This window comes from Cucumis sativus, unplaced genomic scaffold, assembly GCF_000004075.3.
Source record: "Cucumis sativus cultivar 9930 unplaced genomic scaffold, Cucumber_9930_V3 scaffold97, whole genome shotgun sequence".
Classification (NCBI taxonomy): domain Eukaryota; kingdom Viridiplantae; phylum Streptophyta; class Magnoliopsida; order Cucurbitales; family Cucurbitaceae; genus Cucumis; species Cucumis sativus.
This window is the reverse complement of record NW_022279585.1, coordinates 18,359-34,696: the sequence shown is the minus strand read 5'-3', so window position 1 is coordinate 34,696 and position 16,338 is coordinate 18,359. Positions and strand designations below refer to the sequence as shown.

Below are 16,338 nucleotides of genomic sequence, written 5' to 3'. Positions count from 1 at the left end.
TTTATTCTCACACCAACAAATCAATAAAATTAATATTATTTTAGGAACTACAATATTTTTCTTTTACATTTGTATATAGAAAATGAAATCTTAATATTGCGTTTGTATATACATTCTATAATAATACATGAAACTAGATCCTAATACAAGACTTAAATAAGAAATCTTAAACGCTTTCACAATCTTCAACTTCAAACAATTGCTTCCATCTACTTAGCTTAGCGTTGGCGCTATCTAAGACCAAAATATACTTTACAACCTGGGGAAGATTAAATCTAGAATTTGCAAAAATTAGTACATATTATTTAAAATCAAACTAAACAGACTGCAATCTAAATGTGGAAAATTAAAAATTACCACAAAGTTTCAGTAGAGTAAATAATGTAGCAGCAACAAAGAAGACAATTGAAATGGCAACCCAAAAGTGCTGCAAAAATAAAGAAGAAAATAAGCTTTGATCAAACAACTCATTAAGAAGAAGAAAATAACCTAATTTGGTTCTTCAAAGATCTATAAGAAAAAGAGGAATACAACTAAAGAATAATATATACCATCCTCGACTCTTACTTCAAAGCAAATTTTGAATGTTCAATTTAGCAATGCTAGTCTATAGGCTTCTTACTCTTAATTGTATAAATTTACCCATCAATAGCAACATTGTTTTTATAGAGAAAGTTAAACAATGGAGATGATAAATAATCTTACAAACTCCTATTGGATCGTTTTTCTTTTCAAATGAAAATAGTTAATTTATTTCATTTATGGAAGGTGAAAATCTCAAATATATAGTAAAAGAACATGGAATATAAGGAAGCCCATAAAAAGAAGAGACTCCACTAGCTAGGTATTGATCAAAGATAAATATATGGATAAATAGATGCAACCTACAAATATATCAAAACAGACTAATACTCAAACTAAACTAAAGAAAACAAAAACATTTACTACTAAAAGATAAAATAAAACACAATTCAAAACAATTAATTACCAAGATTGATCTCAATCGAAAACCAAAACGCATCACATTATGAAGATATTGTGCTTCACATAACACTCCAAATAGCTATACCAAAATTACTTACTCTACATTTTCCATTTTGGCAAATCCACCTACAAGAATGCTAGTTACCAAGCTCATTTCTATCCCTTCTCTTCTTTCATTTTTCTAACAAAAGATAGTATGAATAAGGCTGCACATTTGAAAAAATAAAGACAATTAATAATCAATAATGCTACCTAGCAGTCACAAGTTAACAATCAAATGAAGAAACCCAAGGATTTTTGCGGCGGAAGCACGATGAAGATTGGTTGCCGTTCGCGATCTAGGGTCACAAATTGAGAAGAGAACAAAATTAAAAAACCAACTTGGAGAGAAAGAAGAAAAATTGATAGGGAAAGAGTAGAGTAAGAAAGAGAAAAGTAAGAAAGAGAGGAAAAATTTAGTTTTTAAGACCTAACAATTTTTTAAAAAGAAATTTAAAATGGGGGGTCATTAATGTCAGTTTTTACAAAATACAAAAAATTAAAAAAAAATAAAACTGGCTGATCATTAATGTCGATTTAAAAAACGACATTAAACCCTTATCATTAATGTCGGTTTGATCCACCTTTTCAAAAACGACAATAAAGATAATTTTTCATTTTTTTCACCTGACACTACAAACCCAGATTTGTTGTAGTGTTATTATGGGTTGATGTATCTTTTTCAGATAAAAAATGCTATTTGCTAAAATTCAAAAGAAAAAGTTGTTTTGTCATTTTTTAAAATGACCCATAAAAACGTTATTATATCTCTTATGACAAAGAGTGTGGATTTACTAGTCCATATTTGACTTGTTTTTTGTTGGTAAAATTGGATAAGACCGCATTATATTGATATAATTACACTAATGACACTCTTAAATCAATATTAATATAAATTATAATTTAATTAATGTTATTAAGTTAAATGAATATAGTTTAAAAGTCATTCTAAACACAATTAATGTAATTGTTTTTTAAATTTAATTCATTTTCACATCTTTGTGCATATGTACGTGTGTGCGTGTGTGTGTGCACGTGTGCGAGTGCGCGTTTGCCCGTGCGGATTGATGTGCGTGTGCGTATGTGTGTGTGCGTGTGTGCATGTGTGCATGTGTGTGTAGATGTGTGTATGCATGTGTGAATGTGTGCGTGCGTTCATGCGTGTGTGCATGCACATGTGCTTGTGTGTGTGGGTGTGTGCATATGCTTGTGTGTGCGCTGTCAGAGTGTGCGTGTGCCCATGTGGGTGTGTGTGTGTGCGTGTCTGTGACTGCACATGTGCCCGTGTGGGTGGATGTGCGCCGCCCGTGCCTGCGTGCGTGCGTGCATGGTGTGTTGGGATGTGTGGCAAATGTGCATGTGTCCGTGTGGCGTGGGTGCGCGTGCGTGCATGTGTGTGTGGATGTGTGCAAATGTGCATGTGTCCGTGTGGGTGGGTGTGCGTGTGTGTGTGTGTGCACGTGCGTTCATGCGTGTGTTCGTGTGCGTGCATGCGCATGTGCCCGTGTAGGTGGGTGTGGGTGTGTGTGAGTGCGCATGTGCCCGTATGGGTGGACATGCGTTCATGCGTGTGTTCGTGTGTGTGCATGCGCATGTGAAGTGAAGGTAATTAACTTTGTTGTCACTTTTAAAATTTTAATGTTTATAGGATAAATTGTTCTTAATGATGCTTTTAATACTTGTAAAGTAAACACCGTGCAAATTGGCTATAGGAACGATTAATAATATTGTTGCAATAGCAACCGTACTTGATGATAGCAATGGTGGTCCCAATGTTAAAATCTTGGTGGACTTGCTCACAGGAGGAGATTGTAGTTTACCTATTCCAGTGAAGGGCAAGATAGAGACTTTAAATCAAGCATTAGGTAATATTGTTGAATGACCTCGTTGACTTGTTTATATGCTATTGAAGCTTTGATATTTATTTGTGATTGTATTTTAGGTTTTGATATTATTTTGTTTGTGCTTGGAGCATTCAACCCCAAAGGATGTTCTGTATTCTTCAAATTACATAAATGTTAATGGAACCATTAAGCTCTTATATGGACATGTCGTGAACAATATGAAGGATGTAGATATGGTTCGCATCCTAATGAACGAGCTAATATTCGGTAAAAACAAATTCATTTATTTAGCTCGTTAGGACTTGCTCCATTATTGCAGCATGGTAGAAATAGGCTATATGTGCATCCTAGCATACATTACGTAAGTAAACATCTTTTACTCATCTTTATGTCCAATACTATAGCTATAGTTATTTTGTTCCTTTTTAAACTAAGGTTGCTTTTACTTAGCTATCTTTGGGATGAATGTGATTGTGGAAGCAAGTTTTTTTTTATGACCAAGCAAAAATAACATCACATATCAAGGATCGTGATCTCCGATCCAGAAATTTTGCCAACCAGTTAGAAGCGGCTACCTTGGAACAAATAGTTCTAATTTCGTATAATACTGGGTAAATAAATAAGATTAACACATTATTATGTTTTTCATTGAGGTTAAATGTATACTCACATTGAAGATGTTTATTGTAGTTTTCATTGGATGTTGCATGTCATCAATCTTCGAGAGAACTGTGTTTATGTTTTGGACTCTCTTCAAAGTAAAGTTAACGAAGATATCCATGGAGTCATAAATGTGACTTATGATTTACTTCTTATTTGACTTCATTGTCTTCTAATTCTAATGTTTCCAAATGTATAGAGGATTAAAAACATGGCAAGCTAAGCATGATTTACAACATTATCGGTCAAATCCGAAATGGAAACCTATAAAGGTAATTTGCATTGACACATAATTATTTTCAATGAAACATAAGAATAATTTGTATGTAATTTATATACATGCAGTGTCCTCGTCAATTGGATTCGGTTGGGTGTGGGTATTATGTCCAAAAGTATATACATGAAATCGTGCATATTTCTAGTACTCCCATCACTAGCCTTGTAAGTTTCTACTTTCACTTTTTATATGTTACAAATTACATAAATTATCTAAACTTATTCTTTTCATACCTTTCTTTTTACGTAGTTTAATACAAAAAAGTGCATATACGCAAGAGGAGATTGACGAGATTCGAACAAAATATGCAAGCTTTGTTAGCCGATTTGTGTAAGCTTTTACACTTTTTTTGTAGTATATAAGTTACTAGTACTAATACTAATTGTTTTAATATATAAGCTACGAGATTCTAGTACTACTTGTTGTACATACTTTAATTTTGAGGTTTTCTGCTTGTAGTAGTTTATGAATAAGTGTTGTATTGTAGTGTTTTAGGTGTTGACTTTAGAGTGTATTTGTTGTAGTACTATGTGGAAAGTGTGTATTAGTGGAGGAATTTGTTGTACACATACTTTAATACTTTACATATTATTTACTTGATTGATATGTGTATTTTTGTAGTATTATGAAAGTGTGGAAAAGTGTATTTTTGTAGTTTTCCATGGAAGTGTGGAAGTGTATGTGCTGGTTTTGTGGCCTCTTACCATGTTGAATTCTATAGCTAGAAATAGTATTAGTTTGCCATTGGATGTGTGGAAGTGTATGCTGGTTTTGTAGGGGTTGATCTTCCTTGTAGGTGAAATGGAAATATTGGTTTGCCATGGAAGTGTGGAAATGTATGTGTTGGTTTTGTAGGTTTCTTACATGTTGAATTCTATAGCTAGAAATAGTATTAGTTTGCCATTGGATGTGTGGAAATGTATGCTTGTTTTGTAGGTGTTGATCTTCTTCCTTGTAGGTGAAATGGAAATATTGGTTTGCTATGGAAGTGTGGAAAAATGTATATATGTTGGGTTTTTAGGTGTTGAATTCTGTAGCTAGAAATATTATTAGTTTGCATCGAAGTGTGGAAGTGTATGTGCTGGTTTTGTAGGTTTGAATTCTATATAGCTAGAAATAGTATTAGTTTGCCATTGGATGTGTGGAAGTGTATGCTTGCTTTGTAGGTGTTGATCTTCTGCCTTGCAGGTGAAATATGGAAGTAATATATAAGGTTTGCCATGGAGTGGTAGACAGCTAACAATCATGCAACAATTATTTTTTATACTTTTTTAATATTCGATGACGAACATTTCATGTCGTAATTCGTAACAAATAATGTCGATTTCGACACCATGAAAAATAATTAAAATAAATAAATTAAAAAAACAAACAAGGCTTTGATGTCGGTTTAAAAACGACATTAAAGGAAAACCGACAGTAAAGGTCAACAATTACGCCATAAAAAATGTTGATTTAAAATCGACATCAATGGCCATTAATGATGCATTTGATGTCATTTTTAAACTGACATCAAAGCAAAAATGACATTAAAGGCCTTTAAAAACGCTAACATAGATGTCAACCGAACTGACACCAAATGCCATTAATGTCGGTTCTAAACTGACAATAAAGAGCAAATTTCTTCTAGTGCTTGCTCCATATTATAAGTAGATTTTCATTTAGCTAACTGCTAAAGTGAACTTATGGACTTCCACTTAGGGTTCAGTCGTTATATTCTCGATAGTCGAGCCCCATATTATTCTCGATAGCCGAGCCCCATATTGTTTGCAATGGAATGAGTCCTCACATTATAACCCTTGAGCAGACGAACATGAGAGCTTTTCCCTTCTCGTAACACGAAGAAGTGAAAGACTAGCTCTATTACTTGTCACCAGGGAGCATTATTTCATGGGAGTAGATGTAGAGACAATATTTGGAAAAGTTCTTTTCAACCTTTTATGCTACTAGTGTGAGGAAGAAAGTCTATGGCATCACACAAGGAAAGGATGAATCACTTTACGATTATTGGGGAAATACTTGGCTCAGTGCCAAGTTTTTCATCATTAGGTACAGAACCATATGTTGATTCAATATTTATATGGGTGATTGTTGCAATGAGATAAAATGATTATTGATGTGGAGGCATGAGGTGCTCTTAAGGATAATACGACAACTAAAGTAAATAAATTGATTTCACTTTGAAATGTAAATTTATTAGGTCCCTTCCTAGTATGTAAAGGGTATTAAGGTTATTACATATTGACTGTAATTTGAAATGTTCATATTTACTTTGAAAATTAGTATAATGTATGGTGATATATTATAATATAAAATTTATCTTTTAATTGAACTTTATTATATAAATTTAATTTTGTATATGATTTAAAATTAATTTATGAAATAATAAATATTTGAATGAGTTCAAATATTAATTTAATATGAATTAAATTTGTAATAAAACTATAGATTAAAATTTAATACGTATATGATACAAATTCAAACAATAGGTTATGAGAGAAATTCATATATGAGTATGATTCAAATCTATATTAAATCAAATATAAAATATTTAATTTAGAAATTAAATAATTGAAGAATTAATTAATAATTTAGTTTAATTCTATTTAATTAAATTCAAACTATTGGTTATGTGAGAAATATTCATTTAAATGTGATTTAAATAATTATTATATATTAACTAATTATTTTAGTGTTAATCAAATTTAAGTGGAATTTTCAAATATACTAATTAAATTGAAACTAATTAGCATAATAATTAAATTCTCTATAGCACATTTGAGTCTTTTTGTAAATAGTTTCAATTTTTTGCTATATTTTGTAAATAGTTTTAACTTTTTTGCTATTTGTGATCATTAATTTAAATTAAGATAATAACTTCCATATGTGGGTGTTATTTAGAGAATGTGGGATGCTCCCGTATTCCTATATCCAAGTGGCGGTGATTTCCAATTAAATATTTATTAGATTAATTTAAGAGTAATTTACATAAATGTAGAAAAATCCAAAATATTTATGGTTCGTATAACAAAATAAGAAAAGTCCATGATGCGAGATTATTTTTTCACAAATTCCATAGACGTCCTTGCGATTTATATCTTCTTTGTGATTTATTAATAACGGGTCATCTCGATGCAATTAAGGTCGAGATCGAATAACTAAAGGCAAAAAAATTTCATTTCGGAGCATCTCAATGTAATGTATGCCCAAGATTAAATAGAATAAAGACAGAATTCTTTCATCCCGAGCCATTTCAATGCAATTAAGGCTTGAGATCGAATAACTAAAGGCAAAAGTCTTTCATAATGTAGCATCTTAGGACAATGTATGCTCGAGACTGAATAAAATAAATGTAAATTTGTTTCATCCCAGGCCATCTCTCGGTGCAATTAAGGTTCAAGATCGAATAACTAAAGATAGAAGTCGATCGCTCCGGTTATTGAGGTGTTGTTTCTCTTCAACAATCAGGACTTAGTGTTAGTAAATGGTGAATGAAAATTATACTCAATCTAGGCGATATATCACTAAGCATGTTAACTGCATGTGAATTGCTCACTAGACCTTCATATCGTGTGGCAACTAAGTCCTCTTGAGTACAAGTTTTCTTACTACTTGTCCAAGTGCAAGTGAAATGGTAGGTTTACTTGGGTGATCCCGGGTCGAACATAAGGAATTGATTCAAGATATTAATTTTAGGTATTACTTATTATCTAGGCAGTATAAAAGAATTAAAGAATAACGAATGGTATAAAAGAAATACAAGAACAAACTACCACTAGATATCTACGCTTAGAGATTCTATAAGAGGGAATATGGATGACAAAATAGAAATGGGAACTAACTTGTATGCAAGAAAGAGCAAAGGAATGTCTTTGCGTTATAATGCGATTAAGTAACACGACAACTTTAATAGGATATATCTCGCTCCATCAAAACTAATAATGAGATCTATACCAATTCAAAGCTGCTCCATCAAAACTAATAATGGACACAGTCATTTTCTCTGACTCACTCAGTTTGTGTATCTGAAAGTATCTCTCAGCCCTAAACAACCAAGAATCAGGATCATTTCCCACAAAAACTGGCATTTCAATTTTTTTAAATTTGCTTCGGTCGCCCACAGAATCTTCACCCTCCAACTTGGTATGTTTTTCCTCATATTTTCCTCCCATCATCGTCCAATCACTGACATCAACCATGCTGTCAACTCACTTGATGATCCTTCTAGTACTTCTTCCATCGTTGTCTTCCCTTTGATCATTCCTTCAATATATTTCAACAGTGTTTCTGGTTGCTGTGCTTGCTTCTCAGCCTGTACTCCTAACCTCTCAATACTCTTCGCCAAAGATGACACGTTTTCCTTGATTGTTGGCAGATCATGTAATTCTGCTCGAATGCCGGATATTTCTTGATCTACCATTTCCAACTTTTCCTCAATTCGCTTTTGAGCCATGATATAGAACTTCACATATTCGATTTCTCCGATACCAAAATGATAGAACACCAAATAGTGTGTTCTACTAATTTATTAATCAGCCAAACATGTTCTAACACAGTCTTGAAAACAAAGTACTCGACAATTTGGAAGACAGAAAGCCCTAGAAGAGTGAATATCACGCTTTGGAGAATGCGAAATGGACTATGAACTGTGCAGAAGTTTTGCAAATGAAACCTCCCTTTCTCAGTTTATCTCCTCATGTTTGTCCCTTGTGTTTGCATGCTTTAGAAGATTTACATCATATTTTCTTCTCCTGCCTACATGCAAAGAAGTGTTGGTTTTGGCTTACTTGGCTATCTTCATTTGAATTGGATTTTCGACTATAGATTTAGGAGAACGCGGTCCAGCTTATTTCATGTCCCATTCTCAAGAAGAAACCAAGATTGATTTGGTTAAATGCAGTAAAGGCCATTTTACCAGAAATTTGGTTTGAACATAATCAACTAACATTTCAAAATAAAGCTTTCTCTTGGACAACTCGAGTCGAAATGGCTAGAATCAATGCTTCTACTTGATGCTCTCTTTCAAAAGACATCAAAGATTTCTCCATACAAGATATAAGTCATAACTGGCCGACTTTCATTTTTAATTCTTAGTCCACTACTGTACTCTTATTTTATTTCTTTTGGATTTCTAGCGGTCTTAAATCTATGTTGTATAGTTATTGGGCAGTTTGTATGATCTATTCTAAACCTTGTCGTTGGTTTAGTCTTTTGGTTTAAGTCTCGATATGGTGAGAACGCTAAGTGGGTGTCAACCTAGATGAGATGTCCGAGTGCACTAGCTGATCCTAGGGCTTCTTTGTATTATCTTTTGTCTTGTCTACTCATTTTCAGCTTAATGAAGAGGCTCCTTTCCTATTTCAAAAAAAAAAAAAAAAAAAAGGTAAATGTGTGATTCTTATAAAGTAAATTATCCTACAGATTAAAAGTTTGAACTTAGACTATTCCAAGTGCTTCACCAAATCTTAAATATTTGAACCAAGTGCACCAACTTTGCACAACACAACAATGTAAAACACATTAACTACTTTCTCTTTTATGCACATTATATATCAAATAAAAATATTAGAAGGGAAAAAATGGAGAGAAAAAAAACATACTAACAACGATAAAATATAATAAGCTTCAATCGAAGAGAGAAGGTTTGAAGAACATAATTCAAAGGTTCCCAAAATCATATCATAATTAGAAAGCCAATACCAACCACCAATTCAAAGAGAACACCTAATCTACCATACAAAAGTCTAAATATAATATTTTTTTTTAATCTTGTGTTTTAGTGTATGATGCAAGTGAAGCAAAACAATATTACAATATAAGATCTTTGCGTTCAAAGTTGACCAAGAATCCAAGACTTTCAATCGGCAAAGGTAATATTCTGAACATGGTAGTTGGATGTGTTCCCTTTAGCATACTATCTTAAATAATCACTTTTTGTTATTTGAGAAAAACTCCATTTTCTCTTATTACGGAAAAAGAATTTGATAATAGGTAAGTATAATTTAATAGAAATTCTAACTAAAGAGAACTAATTATAAAAGAAAATAACGTCTAAAAAGAATAATTAAAAAAATAACTAAGGCAACTATACAATACAAATCTACACTTGGTAATCACAACTTTCGATCTTCCTTGTATGGAGTAACATTTTAAAGAGGCCGAACTAAGATAAAGATCTAAGCGAAAACTTCATCGATGGCATAAGAAAGATGGATGGAAACCTTATAATGATACATATTCTTACAAATCCAGATGTACGGGTGCTCGTGTGTGTTCAATAAAGTAAATAATAGAAAAAATTTCAAGCAAAAACCAAGCATAATAAATTTCTATGACCATTAAGACATCCATATTCTTATCGCTTCTCTCCCACGTTTCACGAAGGCCCTCAGCCATTTGCCAATTCCATTTGAATTATTTTTGATAAAGCCCATTAAAAAAAAAAAGTTCAAAATGCACTTTGAGACCTAAAATGACAACCAAGTATGCAAGTGAAACAAACTTAGTCTTAAACAAGTCTCAAAATGGCAATCAAGTGGGTAAGGTCAACAAACTTAGTATCTCTTGATTTGAAATTTGAAAAATATTTGTAAGGTGTGATAAATTCAAAATCAAATCATTTTATGTTTATGTTGTTGAATTTAAAGAAATCAAATGATTATAAATCAACTTTTAAAAAATTAAAAATTTGTTTCTAGACATCCATATTCTTACCGATTAAAATTCAACTTACATATTCTCTTTTTTACTTAATATCTAAAATTTACATATACTTTAAAATTTATTTCTTCTCTTTTCATTTTTTTTCTCATATTTCATTTTTCAAGATTTAAATAGTTTTTTTGTTTTATCTGTACTTTTTTTGATAGGTTATGAGTTATGAGCTTATAGTTTAGCATTGTTAGGTCGTTTTGAAAATTCAAGTGATACTCCAAGGTTATTCTTGGAATATTCTTTTACATTATATTTGTTAAATCACTATTTAATTTATTAAGAGCTTGATAAATAACCACTAAACTAAAACCATAGAGGATAATTGATAGACCACTGGTACATGTTCTATCACTAACTAACAGACGGTAAAACTTTGTTATATTTGTGAATATCTTCAGCAATTTTATCATTTAAGACAATTTTTCGTATAATATCGACATGAACATCGTAAGAAAACTCAAATTAAGTAAGTTAAATTAAAAAAAAAATTGTATGAATGTTTCGAGAACCAGTAATTATAAATTCAACATTTTTGAATGAAAAATTGGATTGGTTTGTGGTGACGGCTAACATGCATGTCTAACAATTATTTTCAATTTCTAATACTTTCATCCATTGCCAAAGTTGGAAACTAATGTTCACAATTTTTTTATCTTATTAAATGAAATTTCACATTTCTTGAAAATTTTGGATTATAATTATTTGAAAAACAAAATATATATATTTTGCTTTATCGTTACTGAAAATTTTATCTCGTAAAATTTGATTTTTTTAGTCTAAATTTTAAAAACAAAATATTTGTTTTAGTTATAAAGAAATTGTTTTGGGTTTTAAATGGGTTTTATCACAAATAATTCAAATATATTTTAATCCCTCATCTCCCCTTCTCTCTCACTCACGTTTCAAATTTCTTCCCCTACTTCTTCTCTAACGGCTCTCTCTCTCTCTCTACTTTCTCGTCCTCTCCCCTTCTCTTATCTTCTTTGTCTTCCTCAAAATCGCCCTAACAGCGCCGGATTTCTCAACTGTCGATCGAGTGACAATCATGCATGCCTGCTTGACAAAGCCTTTTCGGTCTACCAATAAAGGAAAAACGATTGCTGGTGACACGAAAGCTGTGCTCGACGCTCTTTTTCCTATTCCACTGCGCGTTGTGGTCTTTCCCTTGCTCTTTGGATGACTACTGTGGACGAAGAGCACAACTACTTCCAGTCTCTGGTCGATAAGTACCCAAGGAAGGTAAATTCCAGCGGAGAAAGTCGAGAGCTCCTTAGTTGATCACAAATCCTTCCAAATTCTTTGTTCGTAGACTAATTTGAAATCCTTCCAAATTCTTTGTTCGTAGACTAATTTGAAATCCTTCCAAGCTGTCTTTTATATCCATAAGATACCAATTAGATTGTGTTAATTATTGTTTATAAGAAAATATTTGTGTGCAGAGTTGCAGTGGGTAAATCTTAATGGCTGCCAGAAAATTGGTTCCGGATATATTACTCTCAACACAAAGTATTTTTCGGTCTACCAAGTTAAAGAAAAAAAAAGAAGAGAAAAACAGCAGTTCAAAAAAACTGGGCATCTTGCTTCTTTCTTATTGATGTATGTAATTTACAAAAGGTTTGGTGGAACACCTACAACAATCTTTTTGAACTTTTTGGTAGGTTATGAATTACGAACTTGTATTGAATATTTGTTAGGTCGTTTTAATAATTCAAGTGATGCTTAGAAAATGCAACCGAGCTTAAACAATTCTGCACATTTTTCTAAAATTTTTAGTTTAACCTTTTTAATAAAATTCGATGGAAATTCTTGTTTTCTTTTTGTAGGAATAAAGGAAAATGAAATATAACCAAACTTGGGATCTTTGCAAGCAAGCTTCCATGAAGAAACTAGGTTACAAGGGGAGGTCTTCTGTTCTCCTTTTTCTTTTATTTTCCATCCGTAGAATCTTGCTTAAAATGCTTTGAGGACAATGCATATTTTTAAGTGGGGGGTGGGGTTGTAGCCTTGCACATTCCATGTCCTTTGGGAAATTTTCATTTTGCAAATTTTGCTAAAAAATGTCAAAATTTAGAAACTTTTGCAATGCTCTATGCTTAGAATAAGTACCATGTCTACTTCGCTTTTTAGCATAAAAAAGCATGTATGCCTAACCCATGAGAACGGAGCTCGGATTTGTGATTGTATTTGTTATTTGAATATGTTACATATGCTGAAAATGCATATATTGATAGCTTAGAAATGAGTAGAACACTTGGTTCATTTTTCTGAATATTGTGAATTATGTACATAATAATATGTGCGGTTCTCTTTTTTATCTCAATTTTAATCCCCTTTTTTGCCATATTCTAATGCGTTTTTTATATTAATTTTAAATCCCTCTTTTGGCCATACACATTTGTATAAGATTGTTTGAAAGCAAAATATGATTGTTAGGTCAAGTAGAAAGCAAAGTCGGCAAGTTCTTAGAGTTCTTCACCCAACATAACAGTCGATAAAAACAAAACAATACGACCAAGCTGCTTAGGGTTGCAAAACCCGATCCCCGCCTAGTGGGTCACTAGAGTTCTTCACCCAGCATGGCAGCCGGTAGAGAGGGAGAGAGAAAAAAAAGAGGGAGCCAAGCCAGCCGCTTAGGTCAAGTAAAATGCGTGCCGAGATCCCCTGGTTTCAGAGTTTTCGTGGGGATCCTCTCCACTTTTCTTGCCTAAGCAAATCCCAATCCCGCCTAGTAGGTGCTTAGAGTTCTTCACCCAGCATGGTAGTCTTTAGAGAGGGAGAGAGAAAAAAAAGAGGGAGCCAAGCCGGCCGCTTAGGTCATGTAAAATGCGCGCCGAGATCCCCCGGTTTCAGAGTTTTCGTGGGGATCCTCGCCGCTTTTCTTGCCTAAGCAAAATTTGACCCTCGCCTAGTAGGTCCTTAGAGTTCTTCACCCAGCATGGCAGCCGGTAGAGAAGGAAAGAGAAAAAAAAGAGGGAGCCAAGCCAGCCGCTTAGGTCATGTAAAATGCGCGCCGAGATCCCTCGGTTTCAGAGTTTTCGTTGGGATCCTCTCCGCTTTTCTTGCCCAAGCAAAACCCGACCTCGCCTAGTAGGTCCTTATAGTTCTTCACCTAGCACGACAGCCGGTAGAGAGGGAGGGAGAAAAAAAAGAGGGAGTCAAGCCAGCCGCTTAGGTCAAGTAAAATGCGCGTCGAGATTGCTTGGTATCAGAGCTTGCATGGGCAACCTCTCCGCTTTAGATGGAATTTGATGAAATGCTTATGTCGAAAGTAGGCATTTCTCTACATAGTCCTAATGGTCATAGAAATTTATTATGCTTTGTATTTATTTTACTTTGTTGTCAAGAATCAACTTCTTTTCTGATTTGTATGTTTATGTATATGTTGCATCTCTGTCTTGTTATCATGTTGTATTTCATTGTACTCAATAGTCTGATTTGCATTTTTTATTAGTTACATGTGTTTTACTAATAAGAATTTGTTTTCTCATTTGTTTATTTGTGTTAACAAGTGTTCGTGTAATTGCAATTTTGTTCTTGAAGATATTTTGCTTGAATCAAGTTAGTTCTTTCTATAAGGATCATTTTCTTGTAAGGTTATAACTTCTTGTCCAATTTTTCCAACTCACATTTCAACTTGTAACAGGTGAATCCCTTCTAAATAAGAGCTTAAAAAGAAAAAACAATTGGAACCTTTAACCATAAAATCAAGGTACTGCATCTTATTTGCAATGAATTGCTATAATTTCTTCCAACACTATGAAACATTTATGTTACAGTTTTATTATTGTAAACATCTTTGCTAAACATCATTGTAATTTCCAAACACAACTCTGCCAAAGTTCCCAAGATAGTTCTATAGCAATGTTCCACAGGCTATCTTGCAAGTGATGTGGAACTCCTTTGCTTTTTTGAATAGTAAGCTGGCCTTCCTCTTTTGTTATGCTTTGTTTTGTTCTTAATACTTGCTTTTATCTTCGCCTATTTCATTCCTAGTTGATATATTACATAGTCCTCTTAAATCTACATTCTTTTTCTGTTTTATGATTCACTTGATTTTAATGACTAACTTTGGCGAAATAATGTTGAACTATATTACATGTTTTGCATCTAAACCTCAATTGAAAAGGTTTGTTACCTGTATCATTATAAGGTTTCCATCCATCTTTCTTAGGCCATCAATGAAATTTTTGCTTAGATCTATCTTAGTTCGGCCTCTTTAAAATGTTACTCCATACAAGGAAGATCGAAAGTTGTGATTACAAAGTGTAGATTTGTATTGTATAGTTGCCTTAGTTATTTTTTTAATTATTCTTTTTAGACGTTATTTCCTTTTATAATTAGTTCTCTTTAGTTAGAATTTCTATTAAATTATACTTACCTATTATCAAGTATAATTTCATTAATAAGAGAAAATAGAGTTTTTCTCCAATAACAAAAAGTGATTATTTAAGATACTATGCTAAAGGGAACACATCCAATTACCATGTTGAGAATATTATCTTTGCCTATTGAAGGTCTTGGATTCTTGGTCAACTTTGAATGCGGATTTTTCTTAGTTGATTATTAAACAACAGGGTAAAAAGATCTTATATTGTAATGTTGTTTTGCTTCACTTGCATCATACACTAAAACAAAAGATTAAAAAAAAAGTTATATTTAGACTTTTGTATGGTAGATTAGGCGTTCTCTTTGAATTGGTGTTGGTATTGGCTTTCTAATTATGATATGATTTTGGGAACCTTTGAATTATGTTCTTCAAACCTTCTCTCTTCGATTGAAGCTTATTATATTTTATCGTTGTTAGTATGTTTTTTTTTCCATTTTTTCCCTTCTAATATTTTTATTTGATATATAATGTGCATAAAAGAGATAGTAGTTAATGTGTTTTACATTGTTGTGTTGTGCAAAGTTGGTGCTGTTGGTTCAAATATTTAAGATTTGGTGAAGCACTTGGAATAAGTTCAAACTTTTAATATGTAGGATAATTTACTTTATAAGAATCACACATTTACCTTTTGTTTCTTTTTTGAAGTAGGAAAGGAGCCTCTTCATTAAGCTGAAAATGAATAGACAAGACAAAAGGTAATACAAAGAAGCCCTAGGATCAGTGAGTGCACTCGGACATCTCATCTATGTTGACACCTACTTAGCATTCTCACCATATCGAGACTTAAACCAAAAGACTAAACCAACGACAAGGTTTAGAATAGATCATACAAACTGCCCAATAACTATACAACATAGATTTAAGACCCCTAGAAATCCAAAAGAAATAAAATAAGAGTATAGTGGACTAAGAATTAAAAATGAAAGTCGGCCAATTATGACTTATATCTTGTATGGAGAAATCTTTGAAGTCTTTTGAAAGAGAGCATCAAGAAGAAGCATTGATTCTAGCCATTTCGACTCAAGTTGTCCAAGAGGAAGCTTTATTTTGAAATGTTAGTTGATTATGTTCAAACCAAATTTCTGGTAAAATGGCCTTTACTGCATTAACCAAATCAATCTTGGTTTCTTCTTGAGAATGGGACATGAAATAAGCTGGACCGCGTTCTCCTAAATCTATAGTCGAAAACCCAATTCAAATGAAGATAGCCAAGTAAGTTAAACCAACACTTCTTTTCATGTAAGCAGGAGAAGAAAATATGATGTAAATCTTCTAAAGCATGCAAACACAAGGGACAAATATGAGGAGATAAACTGTGAGAGGAAGGTTTCATTTGCAAAACTTCTGCACAGTTCATAGTCCATTTCGCTTTCTCCAAAGCGTGATATTCACTCTTCTAGGGCTTTTTGTCTTCCAAATTGTCGAGTATAAGT

General features: G+C 32.7%; 1 long non-coding RNA gene across 1 annotated transcript; it reads right to left on the bottom strand.

Moving 5' to 3' along the window:
* Positions 1 to 233: 233 nt before the first annotated feature.
* Positions 234 to 1,144, bottom strand: LOC116406412. Its single transcript, XR_004219416.1, has 3 exons — positions 1,083 to 1,144; positions 358 to 427; positions 234 to 275 (listed from the first exon to the last, which is right to left on the bottom strand). It is a non-coding gene; the product is annotated as an uncharacterized LOC116406412 (long non-coding RNA).
* Positions 1,145 to 16,338: the final 15,194 nt, after the last annotated feature.